The sequence below is a fragment of the Perognathus longimembris genome, chromosome 9, assembly GCF_023159225.1.
Source record: "Perognathus longimembris pacificus isolate PPM17 chromosome 9, ASM2315922v1, whole genome shotgun sequence".
In the NCBI taxonomy this organism is placed as follows: Eukaryota; Metazoa; Chordata; class Mammalia; order Rodentia; family Heteromyidae; genus Perognathus; species Perognathus longimembris.
This window is the reverse complement of record NC_063169.1, coordinates 28,658,655-28,672,731: the sequence shown is the minus strand read 5'-3', so window position 1 is coordinate 28,672,731 and position 14,077 is coordinate 28,658,655. Positions and strand designations below refer to the sequence as shown.

General features: G+C 41.2%; 1 pseudogene; it reads right to left on the bottom strand.

The window, feature by feature from the left end:
- Window positions 1-239: 239 nt before the first annotated feature.
- LOC125357558 lies at window positions 240-1,150 on the bottom strand (annotated as a pseudogene).
- Window positions 1,151-14,077: the final 12,927 nt, after the last annotated feature.

The window sequence follows — 14,077 nt, the reverse complement described above, 5'->3', positions numbered from 1 at the left end:
TTGTTATCTCTTTTAATCAACATATTTTTGATGCTAGCCTTTATTCCACTGCCCAAAACTATAAAGCATTTATTTAATGAGTTGAAATTAAGAAGGACCACACCTACTGGCAAAGAAGAGAAGAATGTTCTACTAGTTTGAGGTTTCAGAATCCTTGCAAACCAAAACCAGTGTCTTGGTAAAGGCTGGACAGGGACCTGGGCAGAACAAGAGTATGTGCAGGTGGCATCCCTGAAGACTCAGAGTTTCAGTGGACCGAGCGCTCCAGCCACATAACTCACTGAACTGTCTTGCCAGTTTCTACACTGGCTGGACTGGGCATAATTCAAAAAGGAAAAGCTCATATTCATCCCATTCTTCTGGAGTTCTATGATAGCATTTAACACCCCCAATGAGATGTCTTCCACATATATTATTATGGCATTTTTTCAAGTAATTGCTAAAAGATACAGGATCTAATTGTTCTATAAGACTCATACACATTTTATCAGGATGTTCAATGGATCTATAAATCTCCCCCTGGGATTCATCATAGTAACTGTAACTGAACCTTTGAACCCAATGGCAGAATTCAGAAGAAACCACAAAGTGATTACTAGGATCCACTAGATATTTACTGCAGAGTTTTCTGAATTCTTATTCTTTTGACTCACTCAGAACTCCAAACAGTACAAGAATAATGGTAAACTCATCCTTATGGCTATCCATGGCTTTAGCTGTTTAAGGCAAATGCATTTCAATACTGTGTTCATCTCCATCAGTCTGTAGGGACTTGCGTTCAAACATTCCTATCTTCCATAACTCTCCATAAATCTTTTGGTCAATAGGAAGGTCATAAAGAAGGGTCCTATACATGTTCACACTGGAAAGTGCACATTGAGAGAGGGGAATGTCATGAGAAGGTCCAAGGATGAAAACTCAGTGTAATAGATGGATTCACTTGTTTGTAAGCATGGGCAGCACAAGTCCCACAGTACGTGCACCCTGCATGGGGTGCAATAATGGCTCTAGCAGATCTTTCTGTAGACTGTACTTGTGAAAGCCAGCCTTCTAGTTGTGCCTTCAGCTGCGGTCCTGACACTGGGTACCAGCTCCCGGCATGGCTAGCTTCCTGGCAGACTACTCGGTTGGACATCTTGGTGCCTGTGCCGCCTGTGGTGCACCAGGGTGAATGAGGAGGAGGAGGCGGCAGCAGCAACAGCCTAAAATTTCTTGATACTCATAAATGTGTTAAAAGAAAAACTTGCCAAATAATAAAAGTTTTTTTTTCTAAGAAAGAAGTCTAGAGAAAAGGATGTAAAAACCAATTATTTGTGCTAATTACCTTCCAGGAAGAACTACTGAATTTACATGATAGTACTGTTGTCATTGAATATCCAGTATGCCCAAATATTGAAGAAACGTAAACATAAAAGCAATTTAATTAACAGGTAAATTGGAAACACAGGAATTTTATGTTTATTTGCATTTAGTTAAATTAGTAAAAAAAGAAAGGTCAGCTTCAAAAAATGTGTGTATAGTTTCATGCTTTCTCTTTTTTTAAGAGATAATATTTATTTAGCCTGAAAATATCACAAAAATTCCTGTAAACTATATTCCTAGGATCTTAATTGGTTTTTACTTTTCCTTTTATAAATTAAATTTTATTTCCTTCCTCCCTGGCATACAAAGTTGCCAGGTGAGTTTTTAGGATTCTCCCCTACCAGGAAAATGGTACATGAGAGAGGTGGGGCAGGACCAAGGGGAGAAATGAAGAGAAGGATCTAGGAAGAAGGCTGACAAAAATTCTACAAAATGGAAAAGTGAAGGAAGGGATAGGTTGGGAGAATGGGTAAGAATGTTGAAAGGGGTGATATTGATCAAGATGCATTGTATTCATAAACTGCTTTGTTGAGTGACAAGTCCTTTGTACAACTACTTAAAGATAATCTTTTAAAACTTGAGGAAAAAAAATCTCTTCGCTAGTGTGTATCTGATAACCACAGATGATCCCAGTCCAAATTCTGAAATTAAAAGGGGATGATATTGCCTTACACCAGTGACTTACCTGTAACCCTAGTCACAAGGGAGGCTGAGATCTGAGGATCACACTTTGAAGCCAATCTGGGCAGGAAAGTCCATGAGACTCTTATTTCCAGTTCTGCCCCACCCTCAAGAAAAGTTGGGAGTGAATCTGCTGCTCAAGTGGTAGACGGCTAATTTTGAGCAAAAATCCTTAGGGACAGTGCCCAGGCCCTGAGTTCAAGCCCAAGGACCAGCCAAAAACCAAAAGAGGGGGGTGCTATTAATATTAACTAAAGAATCCACCAGCTAGGAAGGTTATTCTGTAATTGTGTTGCCATTGTCTCCCAGTTTAAATCACTTGACTGGAAATTATCCATCCATATACCACCCACTTAAACCTCTGCTGAGCCATAGGTCAAGGAAACTTTGTCTCTGTCCCTTTGCCCATGCTGATTGGACACCAGATATGGAAGAAACCAATCAGCTCTACAGTCCTGGTTGAGGCAATCATTCTGTTCCTTTCTGGATTTGAGTAGAGGCCACCCTCAAAAGGATTATGAATACTAAAAGAAAAGAATATGTGTTAAGTCATTGCTCGTCAGTGTCATGTATAAAAAACAAAGAATCACTAGGCCTTCAGACAAATATGGGCAAAATGTTTGCTATTCGCATGAGGGACAAGGCAACAAACAGTACAAGAAATGTATCCAATGCCCAACGTATGATACTGTAACCTCTCTGTACATCAGTTTGATAATAAAAATTTGAGAAAAAAAAAAAAAACAAAGAATCACAAAATAGTAAATGCTAGTTTGCAGAGGAAAGCCAAAATAAGAGAGAAAGATCATTTTTATCACACAGTCTGTGCAAAACCCAACTTTGCAATGCAAATATGTTTCTGGCCCAGTTTTATTTACAATTTATTCCTCAATTACAAAGCTAACATATTTGTATCATATGATCCAGAAATCCTATTGCTCAGTATTTACTCAGATGGAATGAAAACTTATGTTCACACAAAAGCTTCACACATGGGATATCTGCTTTATTCATAAATTACCAAACTAAAGATATCTTTTAGTATATAAATGCATAAATAAACTATGGTATATCCAAAGACATACTATTCATGTATGCCTATAAAAGGTAGTGAGCTATCAAGCTATGATAAGACATGGCAGACCATTACATGCATATTACTTACTGAAAAAAAGTCAATCTGAAAAGACTACTCCATGAGTCTGAAAATGAAAACCTAGAGAGCAGAAAGACTAGTGCTTGACAAGGTGGGGGTGTAACCACACAGCACAGTGGAACCACTGTATGGTACTATAATGGTGGCTGTATACCACCATATATTTGGCAAAGCCACAAAACACATAAACACTCTGTCAAGTACAGATTTGGACTATAGTAATGCATCAATGCATGGGTCATCAAGGGTACTGACAGTGGGGGTTGGGGATTGTCGGGAGCCGAGCTAGCAGCTAAGCTCATCCTGACCTCTGGCTGTGCTGTTATCACAAGGAATGTGGTAAGATTTGGCTTAATTGACAGCCAGCACTTACCAAGATGTTTTACTGTGTCCATAGGCGCCTGGTTTATGTTTACCATTCAGCCTTGTCTTGTTTTATTGCCTCCTGTTATTTACCGACCTAAAAGCTTTCTTATTTTCTTAAACTTTGGTAACCCTATGCCTTTCCCTGGTTCCCAAACTGCATAAAAGCTGGATGTTAAGAATAAATGGGGCTGCAGTCTTGAGTTTCAATCTCAAGGTGCAGACCTCCCGTACCCCATCTTTGTCTCTTGTCTTTTTTCTCTTGCCTTATTTTTCCTTTTCCGTATCCCTGCCGCCCCTCAGTCAGGATTTCTGTTCCCCTGCCGGCTGGCCCGGCAGGTTTGGCGCCTGGAACAGGGACTTGAAGGCCTGGGATCGACGGCAGGTGACCCCCGCTCAGGTAAGGACGTCCGAATGCTTGGGAAGGAGAGCGGGAGGAGGAGAGTGTATCGTCGGGAGTAATAAATTATGGGACAAGGTAATAGCCGCATGCTATACATGCAGGCCCCCAAAGGCATGCTTAATGCCCGGGCAGTGAAAGTTGGCCAATGTAACTTAGAACGTTTCTTTTATTTTATTGAGAAAGCATGCCCCCAGTTCCTGGAGGAAGGAACCAATAACTTAGAAACTTGCTAGGAAAAAAAAAAAAAAAAAGGGAACATTATGATGCAACTGGCCCTGAGAAGACCTCAGTGGATGCTATTATTCTTTGGTTTCTGGTCCGAGATTGCTTAGATCTTAGCCATGAATAGATTAAATTCGATCAGTCGATTGGAGAAACTGAACAGGGACCTGATGAGTGTTGCCCAGCTCCGGGAGCGTATGCTGCTGCCTGGGAAGAGCTGAGAAAATTAACAAGACCTGAACCCACTGAGCTAGACATTAAGGAAGACTCAGATGGCTCAGACTCTGAGGAGAAATTATTCAATAAGCCTATTAAAGATAGGTTGACCTATGTTGAGACTATGTTAAAAATCAGTTATAGCTCTGTTGTCACAGCTTCATCCAGAACAACAAACTCCTTTAAAGGGAGTCCTGGCAGACTTACAGCTCTCCTAGGTGCAGGCTGCTAGCAGGGGGAAGGGACCTGAGGCTAGGGAAATGCTAACACCACCGAGGTAACTTCTCCTGACCCAGCGCTCTATTTCCATCCACCAGGACAGATTTGAAACCCCAACCAGGGTGAGTGACCATTAGCCTGGAGCTTACATTTTTCCATAAATCCACTGGGCTAGGTCAAGGAAATCAGCAATTGTGGGTGTTTGGAGATAACTGATCTCTAGTTCAGCTCAGCTGGTTGCTCGTCAAGTCTAAATTGTTTCAGGAAAGCTGCTCAAGTTTGAGCCCAATCTTATATATTTGGAATAGTTTGCAGGACTTACCTAACTTCTATGAGCGCTCAGGCAGATGAAGTTCTCTCTGTCTCTTTTCCTGCCTCCCTCTAAACTCTGCCTGCCTGCCTGTGACATAGGATGGGTATCGATATTTGTTTAATATCTGCTTTAAAAGACTCAAAGAAAGGCTTTCTATTCTTGTTAGTGATGTTTAAGTTTTCGAGACTCAGTTAAATTCTGCTTGTTTGGCTAAATCATAAACTTTCTCTAGCATTGAGTACATGGTAGACAATAGGACTGGTTGGAGTGAAAGCCTGCCCATCCCCCAGGTGACAAGCATGCCAAATTCCTGGAGGCTGGGCAGGGACTTGGAGTCCTGTGACCTTGCATGTCAAAGGTGCCTTACAATTCAAATGCTGGAAGATGAAGGTGTCTTACTGTGAGCTCACTGTCTGTGTTCATGTCCTGTCTCCCATAAGCTCCCCTTGGGAGCTAAACTGGTTTCTCAAAATGTGGCTTTTCAGATGATCTGAAAATTTTGGTTTGCTGAAAAGGCTTTTTTTGTTTACTATCTAACCACGTGGTTCTAGAATATAGGCAAAATAATATCATTTGCCACTGGAATTCCAGAAAAACTTACATGGCCAATTAAAGAACAATTCTAAGCGCGCCCCAAAACGTGTGCACATTGTCTGTATGTGTATGTGTGTCTATGTCTATGTCTATGTGTTGGTAAAACTTAAAAAAAAAAACAAAAAAAAACAGGTTTTAAGCCCAAACTGATATGTTTGGGAGCAAACAAATGTGTCTAAGAAAAACTCCAAAAGGTTTTAATATACAGCACGTGATATAAGTACAATGATGTACAACCAGTGTGTTATTCTTTATGTCTATCTATGCTAAGAGTCAAGTGTACATCTAATCCTGACAATTCTTTGGTATACACTAAGATTTTGCTTCTCCATTTTTTTTTTCTTTTTTCGCTGTGCTCTCATAAACTCTTTAAGATCAAGGGACCAGAGTCATTTTGAAATAACTGCACAGGTGTGACTATTAACCTAAATTTTCTGGAGCCAAAATTAACATCTTGCTTTATAGGATACAGGTTGACATGTGTGCTATCTGAGTGGACCGTGGCAGTCTATGGCTACAGAAAGCTGCCTCCACAGTAGGCTCCCAAACTGGGAGTTGTTTGTGACTCAGAAACTGCCCTGGCTGCTACAGAGAGCAGACTTGGTTGGCCTTCAATCTGTGTGGATTTTGTGACTAGAAAGATGGTTAAAGGCCCAAGCCTTCTAAAATCTGTTTAAAAATGCCCTTAACCAGTCTGTGTAGAAATTTACAGGCAACAAGCAGGAAATGTGACAGCCTATCCAGGGAACTCTACTACAGAATTATCCAGATGCAAACCATCTCTCCTGCTGGCCTGCTAATTTGGGATGGAAGACACAGCCACTTCAGATCCACTGAAGCTGAGACTTTTATTGTTATTCATTTGTTTTCTCTTTCACGTGCCAGTAAGGTAAGGTTAAATAATATGATTAGATTTAATGGCACATGGACCCCATTCAGTCTGCTGTTCTTTAACTGTTACAGCAAAACTCTGGCAACTACTTGGTGGTCAACTTACAGGTAAACTCTACTCCTTTTGTTCTCCTGTTGCTTTAATTGGAAATAAAAAGGGCTTTTATGGCTAAGACTCTTTGGATAGTTCAAAGCCAGCCCAGGCAGAGAAAAATAAAAATCCCTTTTGGTCATATTTTGGGTCCTTATTATTTTACTAGTCAGAAATTACAGGTTAAGACTTCTCATTTACATACTTTGTATGATTTTCAAAATTTCTGGGAGATATTAATTGGCTTCTCCCTTATCTTAAATTGTCCACAGCTGAATTAAAACCCTTATTTGATCTATTAAAGGGGGACCCTGACCCTACATCTCCCAGAGAAATGACAACTAAAGCAGCCAAAGCCTTGAGCATAGTAAATTCTGCCATTTCTTCCCAACATGTAAATTATAGATTACTCAGCCCCTTGGGAAGCTTATATTTTAACTACACCTCATTCTCCAACAGTGGTCCTCTGGCAGAAGGGACCCCTTTTGTGGCTTTCCTTGCCTGCTACTCCTTCAAAAATATTAATTCCTTATTATGAATTGGTAGCCACCTTAGTCCATATGTGCCGTGTGGAATCTTGTAAGTATCTTGGACGAGATCCACAGGTTATTTACATACCCTACACTTTGCAGCAGCAAGAATGGCTTTATATTCATTGTGATTCCTGGGCCATTGCTTGGGCCAATTTTGTGGGCACAATTTCACATCATTATCCCTCTAACAAGTTACTTCATTTCGCCTCTTCTTACACTTTTATATTTCCTCAGATTGTATCTTTATCTCCTCTTTCTATGGCTGCCTTGGTGTTTACAGACGGATCCTCTAATGGAACAGCAGCTCTTACTATTGATGGTGAAACTAGATCTTGGGACACTGGGCTTTCTTCTGCCCAGGAAGTTGAACTTCAAGCGGTTTTAGAGGCCCTTACTCTTTTACCTACTAAAGCCTTTAATTTATATTCAGATAGTCATTATGTTATTCGAGCCCTTCAGGTCATTGAAACTGTCCCTTTTATTGGTACAGCTAATTCCACTATCCAAACTCTTTTTCGCCAGATACAACTTCTTCTTCGCTCTCGCACCTGTCCGTGTTTTTTTGGATTTATACGTGCTCATACTAAGCTTCCTGGACCATTAAGTGAGGGCAATGCTGTTACGGATGAGGCTACCCAAATTTTTCTTTCTCAAATTGACTTGGCAAAGCAATCACATGCTGCCCACCATCAAAACAGTCGTGCCTTACGTCAGCAATTTCATATTACTCGTGAGGCAGCTCGTCAAATTGTAAAAACTTGTCCCAACTGTGCTACCTTCCTGCCTGTGCCCTCCAATGGGATTAATCCTCGAGGCTTAGTGGCTAACCATGTGTGGCAAATGGATGTTACCCACGTCCCCTCTTTTGGACAGCTCCGCTTTGTCCATGTTACAATAGACACTTACTCTAATTTTATTATAGCTACTCCTCTTAGCGGGGAAGCTGGCAAACATTGTATCTCCCGTGCCTTACGCTGCTTTGCTACTATGGGACTTCCTAAACATATTAAAACTGATAATGGTCCGGGATATGTTGGACGAGCTTTTCAAACTTTTTACAAATCTTACCAAATTGTTCACTCTACAGGAATCCCCTATAATCCTCATGGTCAAGGAATTGTCGAACGGGCCAACGGTTTGTTAAAACACCAAATTTCTAAATTAAAAGGGGGGGAACTATACCCCTTCTCTCCTGTTAATATACTTTCTCATGCTTTATTCGTACTAAATTTTTTAAATTTGGATTGCAATGGCCACTCCGCAGCACAGCGATTCTGGGAAAAGAGAGAGCAAAGAGCTTTTGCTCAAGTTAAGTGGAAAGATCCTTTAACAAGTGCTTGGCACGGGCCCGATCCGGTATTGACATGGGGTCGAGGACATGTCTGTGTTTTTTCACAGGATGAAAATGATGCCCGCTGGCTACCTGAGCGTTGTGTTCGGATTGTGGAAACTCATCAGAACAGTACAAGCGCTGACCCACTGGGCTTATGTGCCAGATCCACCGATTGTGCACCCTGCGACCTGGGAGGAAGCTGAGGTGTTCGTCCATGTCAACAGATCAGCGTACGGTACAGCTCCAGACCCTTTTGTCCAACACGTTAAAATGGGAGATTTTGCAGCTTCTGGCATTGGAACCCCTTTATGCTTTACAACTGACTCCAACAGTTATATTCCAGGCTGTACTGTGATGCAATCCATAAACTATAGAATTTGGATTCCTGATAAAAGTCAAGTGTATAGTATACAAATGACTTCATTGCCTACTGGGTTCCCTGTAAGTGCCAATTCTACCTCATCCTTCATGATACCTCGCTGCATCAACTCCTCTCAAATTGTAGAATCCACGGGAGAACTGCACCCCATAAAGTGTAGACATGATCACCCTTTTATAACCAATATTTCAGGAACTAATTCTCAGCTGACAGACTGGTCCGGAGCTAATCTCACCAATAAGTTCAACCCAGGTCTGTGGTGGATGAATGGGCGCCCTCAACGTCATGTCTGGATGTTAGTGGCTGCTCTGAATAATATCTCCTGGCCCACTTCTACTTCTTTAAAAAATATTATGAGTTGTGTAACACCCCCTTATGCTATTATGTATGGACCTTTTAATATTTCTATAGGAGCCATGTATTTCAATGTTACTTGCACTAACTGTTCTTTTACAAATTGCTTGTATAGTGGCCTTACTGATTCTGCAATTGTTATTAAGCAACCACCATTTGTTATGCTTCCTGTAAACTTATCTGAGGCTTGGTATGAAGAAACAGGTATCCAAGTGTTAAAACATTTAAAAGAACTTATGCGCCCTAGACGATTTGTAGGGCTACTAATAGCAGGAATTTTAGCCTTTATTTCCTTAGCTGCCTCTGCTGCAGCGGCCACTGTGGCTCTAACACAAAATGTGCAGACAGCTCACTATGTTAATCAGCTTGCTCATAATACCACGCAAGCCCTGCACTTTCAAGGCAGGATTGATGATAAAGTAGAACAAAAATTAGAAGCATTGTATGAATCTGTGCTGTCACTGGGAGAACAAATTCGTGCCTTACAAACTTTGCAATGGGTGTGCTGTCATGCTGGGTTTGACTTTATTTGTGTGACCCTCCATAAGTATAATGGGTCGAGCTATTCTTGGGAACAAGTTGTAGCACATCTAAATGGTATTTGGCACCATAATAACTTGTCCTTAGGTCTCTTTCAACTCCATAGACAAATAGCCGGACTAGAACAAGCTCCGCCTTTGGACTCTAAAGTGGCAGAAACAGCAAAAGAACTGTTTGAACAACTTCAACAGTATGTCCCTTCCTTAACTAATGTTAAGGGGCCACTAATGACATTGCTCGGCCCAGGGATACTTTTGCTGATGGCTTGCCTATGCCTTCCTTGCATTGTACGCATGTTGCAAAACTCTTTCATGAGTTTAGCCAGCCAGCTGCATAAGGTCAAGCTCCAAGTAAATGAATTTCCCCCGAGAGGAACCGCAGCCAGAGACGGGTATGAGGCGGTGCCAGCCTTAGACCGACCTAAGACAGGGCCTTCAGCACTGCTCTGAAGTTGTTCCCCAAGACGGGTAAGGCGGGCTGGGGCACCCACCCCACCTAAGACAGGCGGGTTCGCTTCTTTTAATAAAAAGACGGGGGAACTGTCGGTAGCCGAGCTAGCAGCTAAGCTCATCCTGACCTCTGGCTGTGCTGTTATCACAAGGAATGTGGTAAGATTTGGCTTAATTGACAGCCAGCACTTACCAAGATGTTTTACTGTGTCCATAGGCGCCTGGTTTATGTTTACCATTCAGCCTTGTCTTGTTTTATTGCCTCCTGTTATTTACCGACCTAAAAGCTTTCTTATTTTCTTAAACTTTGGTAACCCTATGCCTTTCCCTGGTTCCCAAACTGCATAAAAGCTGGATGTTAAGAATAAATGGGGCTGCAGTCTTGAGTTTCAATCTCAAGGTGCAGACCTCCCGTACCCCATCTTTGTCTCTTGTCTTTTTTCTCTTGCCTTATTTTTCCTTTTCCGTATCCCTGCCGCCCCTCAGTCAGGATTTCTGTTCCCCTGCCGGCTGGCCCGGCAGGGGGGATTTGTAGAGAAAGGAAGACATATGGAACTGGGAGATAGCAAAGGAAGGGGTGGCATTGTAGAAAAGAAATGTACTCATTACCTAACTCATGAAATGATAAACCATCTGTATGTCATCTTTATAATGACAATTGAAAAATAACAGTAGCGGCTGGGCACTGGTGGCTCACACCTATAATCCTAACCACTCAGGAGGCTGAGATCTGAAGATCACTGTTCAAAGCCAACCCAGGCAGAAAAGTTCCCATGAGACTCCTATCTCCAATTAACCACTCAGCGAAAAGCACATGTGCTGTGCGAGGGAGGTGGGGAGAGAGAGAGAGAGAGAGAGAGTGCTGTGGCTCAAAGTGATAGAGCATTTATTAGCCTTTGAACAAAAGAGCTCAGGAACAGTGCCCAAGACCTGTGTTCAAAAAAAATAAGTAATAGGGCTGGGGATATGGCCTAGTGGCAAGAGTGCCTGCCTCATATACATGAGGCCCTGGGTTTGATTCCCCAGCACCACATATACAGAAAATGGCCAGAAGGGGCGCTGTGGCTTAAGTGGCAGAATGCTAGCCTTGAGCAAAAAGAAGCCAGGGACAGTGCTCAGGCCCTGAGTCCAAACCCCAGGACTGGCCAAAAAATAAAAATAAATAATAAAAAATTAATAAATAATAAAAATATAAGTAGAAGTAGCAAAACAAATGGTATATGAGAACTCTTTTTACTTTCTGTTCAACTTTGCTATACATATAAACTTGCTCTGAAAGATAAAGCTTATTGTTTTGTCAAGTCAAAAATCAGAGAAAATAGTGTAGAATACATGTATTTGTATTATGGTGAGTTCTTTTCACAGGATAGAATTATGGATGGTTTCATTTTGTTTCTCCTTTTATATGACCATATTTGAATGTAGTGAGTTTTACGGCATCTTTTAAGAAACTTCTAAAGGTCTAACTTGTGGGTGTTCTTTGGCGAGGAGGGGTGGAAGGGTGTCTTCCTTTCTGCCTGACTATTTTTTATAATTATTTTGCTGGTACTAAACTTTAAACTCAAGGCCCGAAGCACATCCAGATGACTTGCTCACTTGGCTGGCACTCTACGACCTGAACCACTCTTCCAGTCTGGCTTTTGCCCGTTAGTTTTGTGGACTATGCTGCCCAAGGTACCTTTAAACTGAGATGCTCTGGATCTTGGCCTGAGTACCTAGTGTTACAGGTGTGAATCACCTAGCCCAACATTGTTTTTCACTGAGACATAAAGTATGATGATACTCCTTCCTCCAATCTATTGTACCAGTCTCTTTTATATATGTTAATGAGTCAATGACAAAATTCTGTAAGCATTTGTATTGGAGTAAAGACAGAATCCATAAAGAAACTAATTTTGCACCGATGCACTCACTTTTCTATCCTCAATAGTGAAGGAAAAATACTAGCAAATTAGAGAGATTCTTGAAAATGAATGTTGGCCATTGTTGGATAAAATGAAATGCTGATGATATCTCTGAGATCAAGAAGAAAAGTATGGAATCAAGATGTATCACACTCATAAGCTGCTTTTAAATGACATCTCCTGGGCTGGGGATATAGCCTAGTGGCAAGAGTGCCTGCCTCGGATACATGAGGCCCTAGGTTCGATTCCCCAGCACCACATATACAGAAAAACGGCCAGAAGTGGTGCTGTAGCTCAAGTGGCAGAGTGCTAGCCTTGAGCAAAAAGAAGCCAGGGACAGTGCTCAGGCCCTGAGTCCAAGGCCCAGGACTGCCCCCCCCCCCAAAAAAATGACATCTCCTTTCTACAACTATTTAAAGGTTTATTTATTTTTCATTTAAAATAGAATGTCATAAAATGGGGAAGCCAGGGACTGTGCAGTGTCTGAGAGCATGGCCTCCCCCATCAGACTGTCAGCATGGCATTGACTCTTCAGTGCTTCAGCATGTGGCCCTGATTAGGCTACTTTGTTCATAATTTTCTATTTTTTTAACTATAAAAAGAAAATAAGCCAGGTGTCTGTGGCTCACACCTGTAATCCTAGCTATCAAGATGCTGAGATCTGAGGATCCCAGTTCAAAGCCAGCCAGGGCAGGAAAGTCTGTGAGACTCTTATCTCCAATTAACCAGCAGAAAACCAAAAGTGGCACTGTGGCTCAAGGGTTAAGAGTGTTAGCCTTGAGCTGAGGAGCTCAGGGACAGCACCCAGGCCCAGAGTTCAAGTCTCCCAACCAACAACAAAAAAAAAGAGAGAGAAAAATAATAATGTAATGACATATTTATATGTTTGTCATGTAACAATAAAAAATGTATACAAAGCAACTATTTAAGCACCTTACCTGTGGTAAGAAATTATCACTAAAGTGTAAACAATTAAAACTTTGAGTCATGTCCTAGAACTACATTTATTTATACAGCTCTTTGATTATGTTTTCCTGTGATTCAATTATATTTTTCATTATCACGCCAAATGTGGTGTGATAATGGTGACTATCTTTCTTGTTTGCTTCAATTTTTTGTTTGTTTAAGTGATGTGTGTGTGTGTGTGTGTGTGTGTGAGAGAGAGAGAGAGAGAGAGAGAGAGAGAGAGAGTCCTAGGCCTTGAATCCAGGGCATGAGCTTTTGTGCTCAAGGCTATCGTTCTACCACTTAAGCTACAGCTCCACTTCTGGCTTTATGATGGTTAATTGGGGAGAAGAGTCTCATGGACTTTCCTGCCCGGGCTGGGTTCAAAATAAAATCCTTTGATCTCAACCACCTGAGTAACTAGCATTTCAGGTGCAAGTCACCAGCACCCAGCTGACTATCTTTTGAGTACAAATTTACAATATTCTTAATCTAGTTGAGTAAATATTTAAAGTTTTTTTTAACTTAGCCAAGGGATTAGGCATTATGGCTTCTACCTTCAATCCCACCTACTCAAGAGGCACAGAGTAGGAGAATCACCGTTTGAAGCCAACCTAGACACAAAAATAGAAAGAGTCCATCTCAAGAATATGGAGGTACAAACCTGCAATATCAGATACATGAGAGACGTAGGTAAAAGGATTGTGGTCTAGATTAGCCTCAGGTGAAACTTAAGACCAATATTTTTAAAAAAAAAAATAAAGCCAAAAGGACCAGAACCAAGCACAGATAGTCTCTAGCTACTCAGGAAGCTGAGGTCCAAGAATCACAGTTTGAACTAGCCTGGGAAGAAAATTTCACTCATCTCCATCTACAAAATAACTTCCAAAAGCTGGGTCGGGGCTAGAACACCAACAGAGTAAGCCAACTGAGCAAGTGGGAGAAGTAAGAGGCCCTGCTTCAAACTCAAGTACTGAGTAAAAAAATTAGATGAAGAGTAAGAATAAAATATGAATTTAAATACTAAACTTTGTGCAAAATAAATTCAAGAGAGAAATTTAGGCTAGAAGAAAATTTTTCTCAATGAAAATTAAAGTGGCTTGTGACTCATAGTGTTATGCCTAGATCT